This window comes from Gopherus flavomarginatus, chromosome 2, assembly GCF_025201925.1.
Source record: "Gopherus flavomarginatus isolate rGopFla2 chromosome 2, rGopFla2.mat.asm, whole genome shotgun sequence".
NCBI classification, from domain to species: Eukaryota; Metazoa; Chordata; order Testudines; family Testudinidae; genus Gopherus; species Gopherus flavomarginatus.
In genome coordinates this window covers 113,899,548-113,914,779 of record NC_066618.1, presented here as the reverse complement: position 1 = coordinate 113,914,779, position 15,232 = coordinate 113,899,548, and positions in this window count along the sequence as shown.

Here is a 15,232-nt window from a genome sequence, read left to right as displayed (position 1 = left end):
CATGGCTTGAGAGAGGCTTTTACGGCTCAGCTGTTTACCTGTTTCTGTATTCATGCCTGCAATAAAAAAGAGAAAAAAATAAATCAGTGAGTCTGAGCAATCTGTGTTCAAATCAAAGCGGTGGTGGCACATTGCACAGTCCTTATTCAAAGCAAACATCTGGTTGCTAATGAAGTGGATCGACCTCAGTTAGGGAACACCTCTCTTAAGTAACCACTGAAGAATTTCCTCCAAGAAATCCAGAACCATTTTGTTCAACCTTTAATCAAAGGCCACCTTGACTGGTATTTGCAAATCCTTTGGGTGGTTGCTTAAGGCAAGCTTCACTGAATTACTTAAGCTGGAAAAACTGCCAGAAATAGAGTGGCAATAAGACATGGCATTTTGTCTTCCTCAGCTTTCAGTTCGCAGGGTAACAGATGCCTGTTTGAAAGGATGAAGAACAGAGTTGTGCAGGGGATGGAAGTCCCATTTTGCAAAGGATTTTGACGTCTGGTTTTATTTCAAATAGAAACGAAAACTCAAACATTTTGAATTTCTCCACAGAGGAAAATTCTGGGGGAGGGAATTATTTTGAGTTGAGCTAAGTGTTTCAATTTTGACTTCAACTTCTTAAATGTCATAGTCTATTCTAATATATAATAGCCTACAAAATAAAAAATGAAAAATTGAAATGTTTCATTCAGAAAGTGTCAAAATGGGATGTTTCAACTTTATCAGAACTTTTTCTCTAGTTTTCATTCCAAAATGAAATGCTGGCAAAATTGAAATACATCCATCTTCATTGGAGCAAGCAGTCCCATTAACTATGGTTTCATCAGAATTTCTCTGACCAGCTCTAATGTGAAGAGTTCTGTGGGTTTAATCTCTGTTCTGGGAAAACAGACAGTAAAATAATAAAAACCAGCTGCTTCAGTTGCCTGGAACTTTGGACCAGGTGGGTTTCAAAGATGAACATTTTTTGAGTTTTTGTTACAAGATGACCGTGACCTATGTGAACAGACAAGTGAGTGCCAAGATACATTCTGTAACTCAAGAGGCACTCTTTCTGGATCAGAAAATATTCTTCTTTGCCTGTGGGCATTGTACCTTAAAGGGAACGAGACAAGATGATATTTGCAAGATGATAGTTTGACTGAGTTGCAGAAATCTACTATGAGAATGTAAAGGGAATGACTAGATGTATGGACTTTATTATACAGATACTTGAGGTGAAAGCCAGCCTTCATTTAGTTCAGTGGGGCCAGGCTTTCACTCCTGGAGTTGTCCAATATTGGGTGGAATTTGCAAAGGTGCTGAAGTGATGTAGCAGCGCAAATCCCACTGCAAGTCAATGAGACTTGTGCCAATAAACCACTTGCATGTTATTGAAAAAGCCCACCCCTTATTCTTTGTTGCCTGTTGCCATGGTGTGCTAGGTGCTGCACAAACCCAAGAGTGGTCTCAGCACCTGCCACAAAAAAATTGTACTCTTTAAAAAATAAAATAATAAAGAACAAACAGAAGTTATGGAGAAAGAGGGACAATAAACAAGTGAGGGAGTCAGCTGGTGTTTAGCCTCATGCTGACAATAAAACATTGCATTGATGCAGTGGGGCTTTTTGTAGTTTATTTTTAACTAAAAATATATAAAGTGGGGCTGTTGATTAATCAAGGTTAACTTATGTGATTAACTCAAAAAAATAATCACAATTAATCGCACTGTTAAAAATAGAATACTAATTGAAATGTATTAAATATTTTTGGATGTTTTTCTACATTTTCAAATATGTTGATTTCTATTACAACACAGAATACAAAGTGTACAGTGCTCACTTTATATTATTATTTTGATTACAAATATTTGCACTGTAAAAATGATAAACAAAAGAAGTAGTATGTTTCAATTTATCCCAGATAAGAACTGAAATGCAATCTCTTTGTTGTGAAAGTGCAGTTTACAAATATAGATTTTTTTTGGTTACATAACTGCACTCAAAACAAAACAATATAAAACTTTAGTGCCTACAAGTCCACTCAGTTCTACTTCTTGTTCAGCCAGTCGCTCAGACAAACAAGTTTGGTTACAATTTGCAGGAAATGATACTGCCCGCTTCTTATTTACAATATTACCTGAAAGTGAGAACAGACGTTTATATGGCACTGTTGTAGCCGGCATTGACGTGCCAGATATGCTAAACGTTCGTATGCCCCTTCATGCTTCGGCCATCATTCCAGAGGACACGCTTCCATGCTGATGATGCTCATTAAAAAAATAATGTGTTAATTACATTTGTGACTGAACTCCTTGGAGGAGAATTGTATGTCTCCTGTTCTGTTTAACCTGCATTTTGCCATATTTTTCATGTTATAGCAGTCTTGGATGATGACCCAGCACGTTTGTTTTAAGAACATTTTCACTGCAGATATGACAAAATGCAAAGAAGATACCATGTGAGATTTCTAAAGATAGCTACAGCACTCAACCCAAGGTTTAAGAATCTGAAGTGCCGTCCAAAATCTGAGAGGGGCGGGGTGTGGAGCATGCTTTCAGAAGTCTTAAAAGAGCAACAATCCAATGTGGAAACTACAGAACCCAAACCACCAAAGTAAGAAAAGCAATCTTCCGCTGGTGGCATCTGACTCAGATGATGAAAATGAATATGCATCAGTCCACGCTGCTTTGGATTGTTATCGAGCAGAACCCGTCATCAGCATGGACACATGCCCTCTGGAATGGTGATCGAAGCATGAGGGAAAATATGAATCTTTAGCGCATCTGGCACGTAAATATCTTACGACTCCAGCTACAACAATGCCATGCAAACACCTGTTTTCACTTTCAGGTGACATTGTAACCAAGAAGCAGGCAGCAGTATCTCCTGCAAATTGTAACCAAACTTGTTTGTCTGAGTGTTTGGCTGAAGTAGGACTGAGTGGACTTGTAGGCTCTAAAGTTTTTTAAATTTTTTTATTTTTGAATGCAGTTTTTGTACATAATTCCACATTTGTAAGTTCAACTTTCATGATAAAGAGATTGCACTATAGTATTTGTATTAGGTGAATTGAAAAATATTTTTTGTTTTTTACAGTACAAATATTTGTAATAAAAATAAATATAAAGTAAGCACTGTACAATTTGTATTCTGTGTTGTAATTGAAATTATTATATTTGAAAATGTAGAAAACATCCAAAAATATTTAAATAAATGGTATTCTATTACTGTTTAACAGCGAATTGCGCGATTAATTGTGATTAATTTTTTAATCGCTTGACAGCCCTAATATAAAGATACATATATGATCCTAAATTACTACTCAGCCATGCTGTTAGAATAGCTCTCATTGCAGTCTGGGCAAACAGCCACATGGGTTATTACCAGTTCATGTCTTCAGGCACTACTGTTGTTATACTTCCCTTCCACTGGAGAAGGACTTTTCCTTTCCACGGTTACTTCCTCTGTATTTCATTTCCAGGATCTTCAGAAAAGTCAAGGAGAGCCATGGTCCAAGAACCAGATTTTTAAAGGCATTTAGGCATTGTTCCACTCCTTGTTACATGCTCTGCGGCCCAACCCTCAAAGGTGGTCGTGTTTGTGTGTTTTTTTTAAATCAATGGGCATCAGGCATCCAAATATCTTTCAGGATCTAGGCTAAGTCATGTAGGAGCCTTTCTCTCATTTTCAAAAGTGATTTAGGCATTAAGGAGAGTTTCACTGAGACTTGGTCTCTTAAGTGCCAAAGTCACTTTTGAAAATAAGACTCAGGCTCCTAAGTCACTTAGGCTTTGCAATATCGAGTGGTGCAACACCTAAATACCTTTTAAAAGTTGGGCCCAAATGACCATTTTTGAGCCATAGCAATCATGCTGCAGATCTCCATTGCAGAGCTAGTTTGGCCCAGTTTACTGGTTACCACCATGTACACATACAGCTCTATATTAAACTAATGGTACAATTTTTAAAAGGATGGCTGCAGGGTGCTCAGCACTTCTGGAAATCAGATCACATATTTAGGCACCTAAATATGGGTTTAACAAGCCTAACTTTAGGACCTTCTTTTTGAAAAATCTCGACCAACAAGTTCACTCCTCCCTCATTTACAGTTCCCATCAAGATCTCTTTTCAAAGAGCCCTGCCTTGGTAAAGCACACAGGGTGAGGCAGTTAAAGGGGATGGAATGTAGGTAACAGCACTGGGTAACCTCTCTAACCTAACTAACACAATCCTGAATCTGCTTTTCTGTGCCTGCGGCCTTTGTTACCAAATATCTATGTGCATCACTCATTACGAGTTAGGCTCAAGGATTTAAGTTGATGAAGCTTTTTCTCACTGACTACTTCATGTGTAAGTATCGGAGGAGGGCTCACTTTTCCCTAGCACTCTGCTATTTTCAGCCAATTTTAATAGTCTAGATCAGAGGTTCTCAAACTGTGGTCCACAAGCTCCAGCCAGGTGGTCCGCAGATAGTTCCATCTAAGGTGCCCACCTGGGCAGCCACACATGAGAGAATGAAGGGCCACCCACCTAATTAGTGGAGCCACGCAGGCATGGCTCCACTAATTAGGTGCCTGGACCCTGGAGAAGATGCACATGTAAGGTGAGGTGGTGGCCTTAGGGGGAATAGCGGGTAGGTGAGCAGGGGCAGTGGGGTGAGAAGATGGGGTGGGGCGGAATTTGGGGCATGCAGGGCTTCAGCAGCCAGCGAAAGAGGCAACTTTCCCCAGCTCCAGGGCTGCAGCTTCCGGGGACAGACAGCCCTCCTTCCCAGCCTCAACTCTGTGGCTGCTGTGGCAGGGGAGAGAGGGCACATCAATCACATTAGAAAGGTAAGATCACTGATTTTAAAATATGAGTTGTGCTTTTATTTGTAGAACAAAATAACTTTTATTATTTTTTTTTCAATATAGTGCTTTTATCCAAAGTGCTTTACAATAGTTAGCTAACAGTACAAACAACATTTGGAAAGATCATTAAGTGGTCCGTTGAGATTCTCAGCAATTTTCAAGTGGTCCACGAAAAGAAGTTTGAGAACCACTGGTCTAGATTAATGATGGACCTCTGAAAAGGTTCATTACTAGTTTTACCAAGGATGTTGTTTTTCAGTGATCTTCCTTTGTATCACTTATTCCATTAACTCTCCTTGTGCCTAATTCATGTCCTGCATAATATTTGTGTGGCTATGGCTACAAATTAGGCATTAGATAAATAAAAATAAATAAATTAGTCCCTTAAATATGCGTAGTACAGAAATATGCTCTTGAATGAAGGGGTAATCTTCATCTACATTCTTTGTTTCCATGATTTCTTCTGGTGTAATTAATGTTCCCAGCTCCACCTGGTTTACCAGGAAGTAATTGATCCTTTTCATTATTTAGTTGTTTCCATAATCATCTCAGCACAACATATAAGCTATTTGTACAAGTAAGTTATTCCATAACTGCCTCCAATGCATGATTTCTGGCACCCTTCTCTAAAGGATCTGGTGCTGGCCAGGCTCAGAAACAGGACACTGACTAGATGGACCCTGCGTTATTAATGATTAATGGCTCCCAATCCTGCTGGAAAGGTATAACAAGTGGGGTTCCGCAGGGGTCTGTTTTGGGACCAGCTCTGTTCAATATCTTCATCAATGACTTAGATGTTGGCATAGAAAGTACGCTTATTAAGTTTGCAGACGATACCAAACTGGGAGGGATTACAACTGCTTTGGAGGACAGGGTGATAATTCAAAATGATCTGGACAAATTGGAGAAATGGTCTGAGGTAAATCGGATGAAGTTCAATAAAGACAAATGCAAAGTGCTCCACTTAGGAAGGAACAATCAGTTTCACACATACAGAATGAGAAGAGACTGTCTAGGAAGGAGTATGACAGAAAGAGATCTAGGGGTCATAGTGGACCACAAGCTAAATATGAGTCAACAGTGTGACACTGTTGCAAAAAAAGCAAATGTGATTCTGGGATGCATTAACAGGTGTGTTGTAAACAAGACACGAGAAGTCTTTCTTCCGCTCTACTCTGTGCTGGTTAGGCCTCAACTGGAGTACTGTGTCCAATTCTGGGGACAGCATTTCAAGAAAGATGTGGAGAAATTGGAGAGGGTCCAGAGAAGAGCAACAAGAATGATTAAAGGTCTTGAGAACATGACCTATGAAGGAAGGCTGAAAGAATTGGGTTTATTTAGTTTGGAAAAGACAAGACTGAGAGGGGACATGATAGCAGTTTTCAGGTATCTAAAAGGGTGTCATAAGGAGGAGGGAGAAAACTTGTTCACCTTAGCCTCTAATGATAGAACAAGAAGCAATGGGCTTAAACTGCAGCAAGGGAGATTTAGGTTGGACATTAGGAAAAAGTTCCTAACTGTCAGGGTAGTTAAACACTGGAATAAATTGCCTAGAGAGGTTGTGGAATCTCCATCTCTGGAGATACTTAAGAGTAGGTTAGATAAATGTCTATCAGGGATGATCTAGACAGTATTTGGTCGTGCCATGAGGGCAGGGGACTGGACTCGATGACCTCTCGAGGTCCCTTCCAGTCCTAGAGTCTATGAGTCTGTCTGATCTTGTACTACAACTCCTACTTTCCTAGCATTCCTTTCCCATTGGAAGCTAAGTCCTTAATTACTATTGTTTTTACCCACACATTCAAAATTAAACAAACCTGAAGCATCTGTAAATCAAGAGTATTACTGAAGTATATAGAGTGTCATTGCTGTTTATTTTAAAATGCATTAATTGTCCATCTATCATTTGCCACTTACTGTAACAATGGAGATCTAAGTTCTTACCAAGTGAACATAAGAACATAACAGCCATATGGGGTCAGACCAAAGGTCCATCTAGCCCAGTATCCTGTCTTCCAACAGTGACCAATGCCAGGTGATCCATCCCTTGTCGCCCATTCCCAGGTTCTGGCAAACAGAGGCTAGGGACATCATCCTTGCCCATCCTGGCTAATAGCCATTGATGGACCTATCAACCATGAATTTATCTAGTTCTTTTTTTAACCTTGTTATAATCTAGGCCTTCACAACATCCTCTGGCAAGGAGTTCCACAGGTTGACTGTGCGTTGTGTGAAAAAATACTTCCTTTTGTTTGTTTTAAACCTGCTGCCTATTAATTTCATTTGAGGACTACTAGTTCTTCTGTTATGAGAAGAAGTAAATAACACTTCCTTATTTACTTTCTCCACACCAGTCATGATTTTATAGACCTCTATCATATCCCCCACTTAGTTGGCTCTTTTCCAAGCTGAAAAGTCCCAGTCTCATTAATCTCTCCTCATATGGCAGCTGTTCCATACCCTTAATTATTATTATTTTTTGCCCTTTTCTGAACCTTTTCCAAGTTCAACATATCTTTTTCGAGATGGAGTGACTACATCTGCACGCAGTGTTCAAGACGTGCGCATACCATGGATTTATATAGAGGCAGTATGATATTTTCTGTCTTATTATCTAGCCCTTTCTTAATGATCCCCTTGTTTCTTTTTTGACTGCCGCTGCACATTGAGTGGCTGTTTTCAGAGAACTATTCAGGCTCACGGAACTGATTCTGAAAAAGGATGTAGAATACTCCCCTGCTCTGAATTCACCCCACTTGGCTGGTTAAGGGGAGTGGGGAGGAGCCAGAGTCTATCTCATGTGACCCTTGGCTTTTCCCTTGCTTGGGTACCAATCACAGCAATAGGGAGCACTATAAGGGGCATGTGCCCTGTTGAAATTCTTGCCATGAAAGATGAGGGGGAATCTCGCCTTCACTCAGCTCGCCTTGTGCTTCCGTATAGGAGCTGACCAGAATCTGTCCAAATGTCTGGTCCTGAGAGGTGCTGAACATGTCAACTCCCAGGAGCAGGCCCAGCAGGAGCCTTATCTTGGTTAAGATGTCTTAATGTTTGTGTGAGCTGTTTGTGGTTTAAGTTCAGCATTCAGTAAATTTACTGTAAGTCATTTCTTTAACATTGAAAAGCTTTTGTTTATAAATATTTATCGTCCTTCATGGGGTAAACTGTGCTTTTGAGAATCTCAGCACTCATGGTGGGAAATGGTTTCAATTTGTAAGACTCCTTTGTACACTGCAGCAGAGTATACATAGTATCCTACTACACAGGCTTTTATAAAGCCTGTACTAGACTTCTCATCTGCCAACAACAGAGCAGACTCACATGAATGAAAGCAGCTCCAACTATTAACAGAAAAGTCAACCCTTCCCTTATGCTACCAGGAAAGGAAAGGAAAGCGGGGGAAAAAATGCTGTTTCGCTAAAGTTACCCATACCTATAGCTAATATATGTTATAAGTCTGACTTTGTTGTCAGGTTGACCGATGTGCTTATGAAATTTGAGTCCAAATGTTCACTTACAGCTAAAGGACGGCTGATTTGCATCTAAAGCTAGCTGAGACATGAAATTTCAGTTCTGTAGGAAAGTACAACATTTTGAAGGAGTTTTCAGTTCCGTTCCATCAGAATCCTACCTTTTTTTTCATGGAATGTAGTTGAAACCAAAACGTTTTTACAAAACATTTCAGATTTGACGAATCCACATTGTCCAAGAAAAAACATTTCATTGGAAAAATTCCTGACCAGCTCTATTTGTATCTTACTTCCAATCGTACATCAAAGAGAATGAGCAAAAAATGCTCTTACGCTGATGTGACTTGTATGTACATTTTCCTTCGTGGTTAACTCTGGCCCTGGTTCGGCAATGTACTTAAGCATGTACCTAACTATAAGTATGTGCGTAATCCCTTTGACTTCACTTGTATTAAATGGGGCTATGCACATACTTTAAGTTAGGTATGTGCTCATATACCTTGCTGAGCCAGGGCCTTGGTCCACAAGATATTCCAAATGTACTTATTGGATAATGTGTTCTGTTAGTTTTTTAATATTTTGAACAATTATTACCTTTGTGGCTGGTGCAATAACCACATATAATAAAGTCCAAAGGCTTTACACTGGATTCAGAAGCGAGAGAGTTAATTTTCCTGTTCATATCTGCTGACTATACCAAGACAAGGGCAAAGGATTCAGCTAATTCCTCTCCAAGAAACCAATCCTGTTCCAGATGTAACCAATAGCAGTTTTGCCTTCAATAGAATAGAATTAGGCTGCAGGGGGCAGATTTGTAAAGGTATTTTGGTACCTAAAGTACCTAGGCACCTAACTGCCAATAGCCACACACCTAGGCATTTTTTGAAAATCCCATGAGGTCCCTAAATACCTTTAAAAATCTGGCCTCTGATACCAAGGAGGGTCACACAGAAGCAGAAAAGTCTGCCAGTCCCCGTGCTTACAGCTCTCCAGAATTACAGCTCACCTGGTCTAATGAATCTAGGCCCAGTTAAGGGGAAAAAAATCATAAAATAAGTGTATTATGGTAAGTCTAATATAAAACACTAGAGGCTGAATAGAAGCTGGGAGATATAAGATGTAGCAGGTGGAAAACATTGTGTGTATACAAGACCTATAAAAAAAATCTTATTGTCCCAAATTAATTGCTGCGCTCCTCCCAGAGCATCTTTGTAAACACAGGAAACAGTACAGTGTCCAGGGCCGGCTCCAGGCACCAGCAAAGGAAGCAGGTGCCTGTGGCGGCCAATAGAAAGGGGTGACAGTCCATCCGTTATTGGGGCGGCACGTTCAGGTCTCCGGCAGCAGTTCAGCGGCGGGTCATTCAGTGCCTTGCTTCCTCTTCGGCGGCACTTCGGCAGCAACTCTATCGTTCCGCTTCAGTCTTCAGCGGCAATTCGGCGGCAGGTCCTTCACTCCCTCCCTTCCTCTTCGGCGACAGCTCAGTCGGGGTTTTTCTTTTTCTTTTCCTTTTTTTCTTTACCGCTTGGGGTGGCAAAAACGCTGGAGCTGGCCCTGACAGTGTCACTATTCATTCCTGTCCATGGCTTGTTCCTCTGCTAAGCCCAGACTCATGTTTGTGTATATGATATCCCACCAGCTAGTCAGTGGTTATCCTCTAGGTCAGACTGACCTTGGTTGTGTTTGCATTATTTTCTTTGGCATCCTATCATCTGTTTGTCTTTTGCAGTGTCCCACCATCATAATCTTTTCTACTGTGGCCAATCCCATACCCGGATTTCACATCCTACCCTCGTCATTAATTAAATTAATTAAAATAAATGACTAGGCTGATCTAAATCTAGTTTTCTAAAAAGTGTCTTGTAGAGATTTAGTTTGCACTAGTGACATCTTCTGGGTTTATTTACAGACTTCTTGTGGAATTTCTAAAGCTTTTCCATTAATCTTTCAAGTACTCCATGAAAGGAGAAGTTTATCTTGAAATTCCCACTTCCTTTGCGCTCTTTAGTATGTCTAAGTTTTTTCCTTTTCATTTCTTCCAACAACTAGTGAAACTGAGCATGCAAACGCCTTTTCTTTGTGGCTTCCAGCTCTAAATTGAACTTGGAAACTTTATTTTCAGCTTAAAAAATTGCATGGAATGTGCATGAGCACATTGCTTCTGCAATTTGGCTTGGACCATTCTTTGGACTGTTGTGATAGGGTATACCAGGCCCTTTGAGGCCCCCCTGCTGAAGGCCTCATGGTCGTACCAAACCCCTCCCCAGAAAAGGAACTGTGAAGGTGGGTCCTCCAGGCCTGCAGAGAGGCTGCAGGAAAGCAGCCAATCAGCAGGCTCAGTTAAAAGGAGCTGCAAGGGCTGAGCAGATTAGTTGTGGGCTGGGACAGAAGGGTGAGGAAGGCTGTGAGACTCTCCAGGTGAGGAGACCTGAGAGACACCCTGCTCAAGTAGGGAACAGACAGAGGACCCTGAGGTAAGGGTGGAGAAGAAAGGGTTACATGGGAAGCAGCCCAGGGAATAGCAGCAACCAAGGAGTTAACGGAAGCAGTATATGGCTGCTTTTTGCAGGGTTCCTGGGTTGGGATTGAGAGTAGTGGGCAGGCTTGGGTTACCCCACTAGCCACAGGGGAAGTGACTTAAGGTCCCAGAAGGGGATAAGACTCAGTACTAAAAGGGCGAAGAAAGGGACTAGAATTTAAACAGGCCCAGAGATGGGGCTGAAGACCCTGAAGAGAGACAACCATCTGTTGGACTGTGTTACCCAAGAAGGGGTTTATTCATTCACATATTGACTCTGTGTGACTTGAGTGGAGGGCTAGTTCACTGAAGACCCACCTGACCAGGTTAACAGCCAACAGGGGGCACCAGGAGCAGAGAGAGAGTATGTGCAGGTTCACACCAACTCACAGGAGGTGCTCATGAGAGGTATGTGTCCCTCATCACAGCTTTACAACACCCAAATTAAATATTATTTAAATGATGGAAGAACTAAGGGTAAGGAGCAGATTCACCCAGGACAAGAAAGAGCTCCATCCTTCCACATACCAGATAATGACAGACAGTTTGCTGTAGCCAGCGTGGATCCTTTGTGTTCTTTGAATGTTTTGTGATATGTTTTGCTTTTGCTGCTGTTAAAACCTGTTGAACTCCAAGATGCGATCTGAAACACTTGGAAGACAAGCTTCTCTGAGAGAGATATTCGCTTTTGGACTGTATTGGCTGGCTTTGCCAGCTCACAGATCAGGAGCAAAGCAGTAACACTGTCAACCAAATCTCAGTATTTTCTTGCTGGAACATGTCTTTTGTAATCTTCTTAAACAAGGGATTACAGACATGTGAAGCTGCTGTTCTCATTGTGCTCAAAGAAATGATCCTTCCTGTTTACTTTCAGACAAAATTAAATTGACTTCCATGGATATTCAGCTTCTCTAGTATCTATTTAGAGAAAGGGGAGAAATGTGTTATCCAAGGAGCTCTCCAGCTATGACCCATGGGGGCTTTAGGCAGACCACGCAGCTGCTGGCTTAAGCCCAAGGTGCTCTTGGTGGCTTTTTTGACCAACTAAACAAAAAACCAGCCCATCTGTGCACTGAGCAGCTGCTTCATGCCTTTCTTTGTCTGGTGGCAATTCAGTCATGATCAAATATGTAAACAACATAACAGCTGGAAAGGCAGCAGCAAACATATTTAAGGAGAAAGATAAACTGCCTAGTGCCTTTTAGAGATTACAGCATCTGAAGTCCTGCAATCCGGGGAAGACATGACCATATTCACAATATAGGCATTTAAATTCATTGCCTCAAAATAAGTTTATTTTTCATTTGGTCTTCTTTAATACTGTCCTAAAGCCACTTTTTTGTGTAACTATGCACTGCAGTTGCTACTCAGAAGATGTGTGGTCAGGACTGAAATGCAGGTATCAAGATCCCTTTCCTAAGAATGGCCCCGGGTTGAAAATCACTGAGTTATCCAAATTTCCTGCACCAAAGGATTAAATACTAGTTTGTTCAGCATCAAATATATGTTAAATACTGTATTTTATTTCATCTTAATAATTAAATGTGTATCTAAAAGAACAGCAAAGTATCCCTGAGTTTTTAACAATGGCCCTTTAGAGTCCATTATAGCCATGGCAACTGGGGCAAAAACCATCTCTATGGATCTTAACAGAGAGAAGCGTGAGTCATAGTAATTGTATACAACAAAACCATATCACAGTAACACAATCAGATGAGTAATCTTGTAGCTTGCGTTAAGGCAGCTGTCTAACGATCTCACATATCAAACTGCAACAAAATGTCAATGCTTCAAAGCCTTTAACATTTCTTTATTATCAGGAGGCAATAAATGATTCTTTCTAGGCTAGGAAGCGAGGATTATATCAGAAAAAGCAGATAATGCTTTTTATCTGCAGAGCTAATGCTGGAAGTAATCTCACCTGAATGGAATTTGCGAATAACCAAGATTAAATGAAAGCCTGGGCATTAACTATAGTAAGTCAGTAACAGTCCAATGGATTTAGTGTCTAATAGCAAATAACACTAAAACAGAAGTAAGATCTAGGAAAATCAGGTATTGTTTTAGGGGCAAATCCCGTCTTGTCAGTTAGAAAAAGAATGCATCCTTAAAGAAGAGAGAATTATAAGCATAAAAAACAGAGCAAGATATGCATTAGTTCTGCTAAGTTCTGTAAGAATATGTGGGCCAGAACCTCAGCCGGTATTAATTGACATAGTTCCATTGAAATCAATCCTAGGCACAATATCAAAGAAACATGCAGCAGAGGTGGACAAATAGCTCACAGAATCTAGCAAGAATGGGTTCATCGGAAACCTGATTGAGTAGGCAATGCCAAACAAATAAGTGTGTGCTGTGGACATCTATCAGGTAGTCCGAGAAGGTGGCTGTACGATAGGTATACTTTAAAAGTTCATATTTATTTAAGGATATCACAATTTTCAGAGTATTCCCTATCTTTAAAACCAGTAATACCTTTAAAACCAAAATGAACCTTTTCTGTCCATCCATTGTACAACTCAGCAAAGCTCACATTATGCATACGCAGATGCGTAACAGCAATGTGCATAATGGACACAGGAGAGTGACCATGTAGCAGTCCTTTGTGATGATTTAGGGAATCTATGTACAATTTATTAATTCTATATGAGATTGTGAACTCTCTGTATATATCTTTCTAAAGATGCAAGCTCCATTTTGAATGTAAGTCTTGTCTTTGACTTTCTGCTCTCCTTTTATCTCTATCTTGGACTAAATGTCCCACAGGGCTAACAAAGGACAGCTGATAAGCTTTAATGATTGTCCATTTAAATGGAGCATACTTGGACAAAGAGGATCAAAAGAATAAAAAAGCAACATCACCATGAATGCTTGGCCACCACAAGCCAGTTATCCCTGTGATAACTTTTCTGACACCTCCTGCTTAAAACCCCAAAAGTCAGAAGGATCATAGGGCCACACTTTCATAGTCTGTTTTCACTGTGAAAATCAAGATCAAGAGAGCTTTTGCCCTTCTGTTCCACAGGAGGTTTCTGTCCTCCCTGAGCTTGCCTTAGGACACCTGCATTATGGTTTGACAGGTGTACTGCCCAAGTCAAACTCCCCAGCTGACACTGTCTCTGGAGCGGATTGTGCCTGGCATGCATGGGGCACTTGGAGCCAGAAGTAAGAGCCCCTCAGGACTCCCCCCATCCACACCTCACTGGGTAAGTGAAAAAACAATAAGAAGAGGTGGGAAAAAGATGAGTCCAAGAGCAGGCTCTGGGTGTCTTCTTCAGCAGGCAAGTCTCTGGTTTTTCCACCTCTTCTTAAATGGCACAGTTCTGAAAATATGTTCTCCGCACACTTTGTGCATCCTTGTAGAGATAGCCAATAGTTAAAAGGTTCTTGGACTGCACAACACAAGACACCAAAGTAAGGCACGAAATTTGGCACATACTAGCCTTGAGAAGGAATAAAAATGGTCTAACACTGGCCAGTCACAGAGGGTTCCTTGATGAAGATGATACACTAAGACTCAGGAAGAATGAAGAGAGGGTTGTGTTTGTGGAGGGGCTCACACCATTTCCTGATCTGGAAACACCCAGTGGGGCATGTCCTTAGTTTCACCCTTGCCCCAGTGGAAGTGTTCAATATACTTGTATGACATTATTTGTTGTGGGTACCATTCTGTCATATAGATGCGTTTTTACAGCTAAGGTAGACTTCTCAACTGTAGTGGGTTGGCGTGGGAGTCTGTTTTGTTTTTTTTACTGAGTATGATAGCATGTCCCATTCACCTTACCTCCCTCTGTAACCATTAGGTTCTGCAAAGCAGGTTGAAGGTAAGCTGGAGAACTGCCATTTGTGGTCTTTCAATATACTTGTAGGGAGGACTGTTTCCATTCAAACATTGTGAGATTTCTTGTTTTAGGTTTGTTATAAAGCCCCAATCTGAACTTTCTTTGCAGACTATGCTCAGTATATGTAATAATAAAACACCATGAACCTTGTTGGCTACCTGGCCCAGCCACCACACATTCACTCTTAACAGATTAACCTGCCGTCTATAAACTCCAGTTATTTTGAACCCATCATGGAGTGAATTCCAAAATCCAAGGCCCTTCACCAAAAATGCCAGTCCTCCAGAGCTCAAAGTCTTAGGGATGCCGAGTGGAAATTCCCACAGCTATTCTCAACTGCTGCAGTGGTATATGGGGCGGGGGAAGATCTACTTGATCTATGAGTCAAAATTTATAGATTTAAAAATGACACCTTGAATCACATCTAGAAGCAAAGTGTATACCAGTGCACTCTTTGAAGAACACCTGGCATGTACTCTGCCTAGTTAGCTCTAGTGCACAAGTGGATAGCAACGTTTTGCATTAGCAGAAGCTTCTGACAAAGATTCTTTTTGACTCCTAATAGGCTAATTTTTAT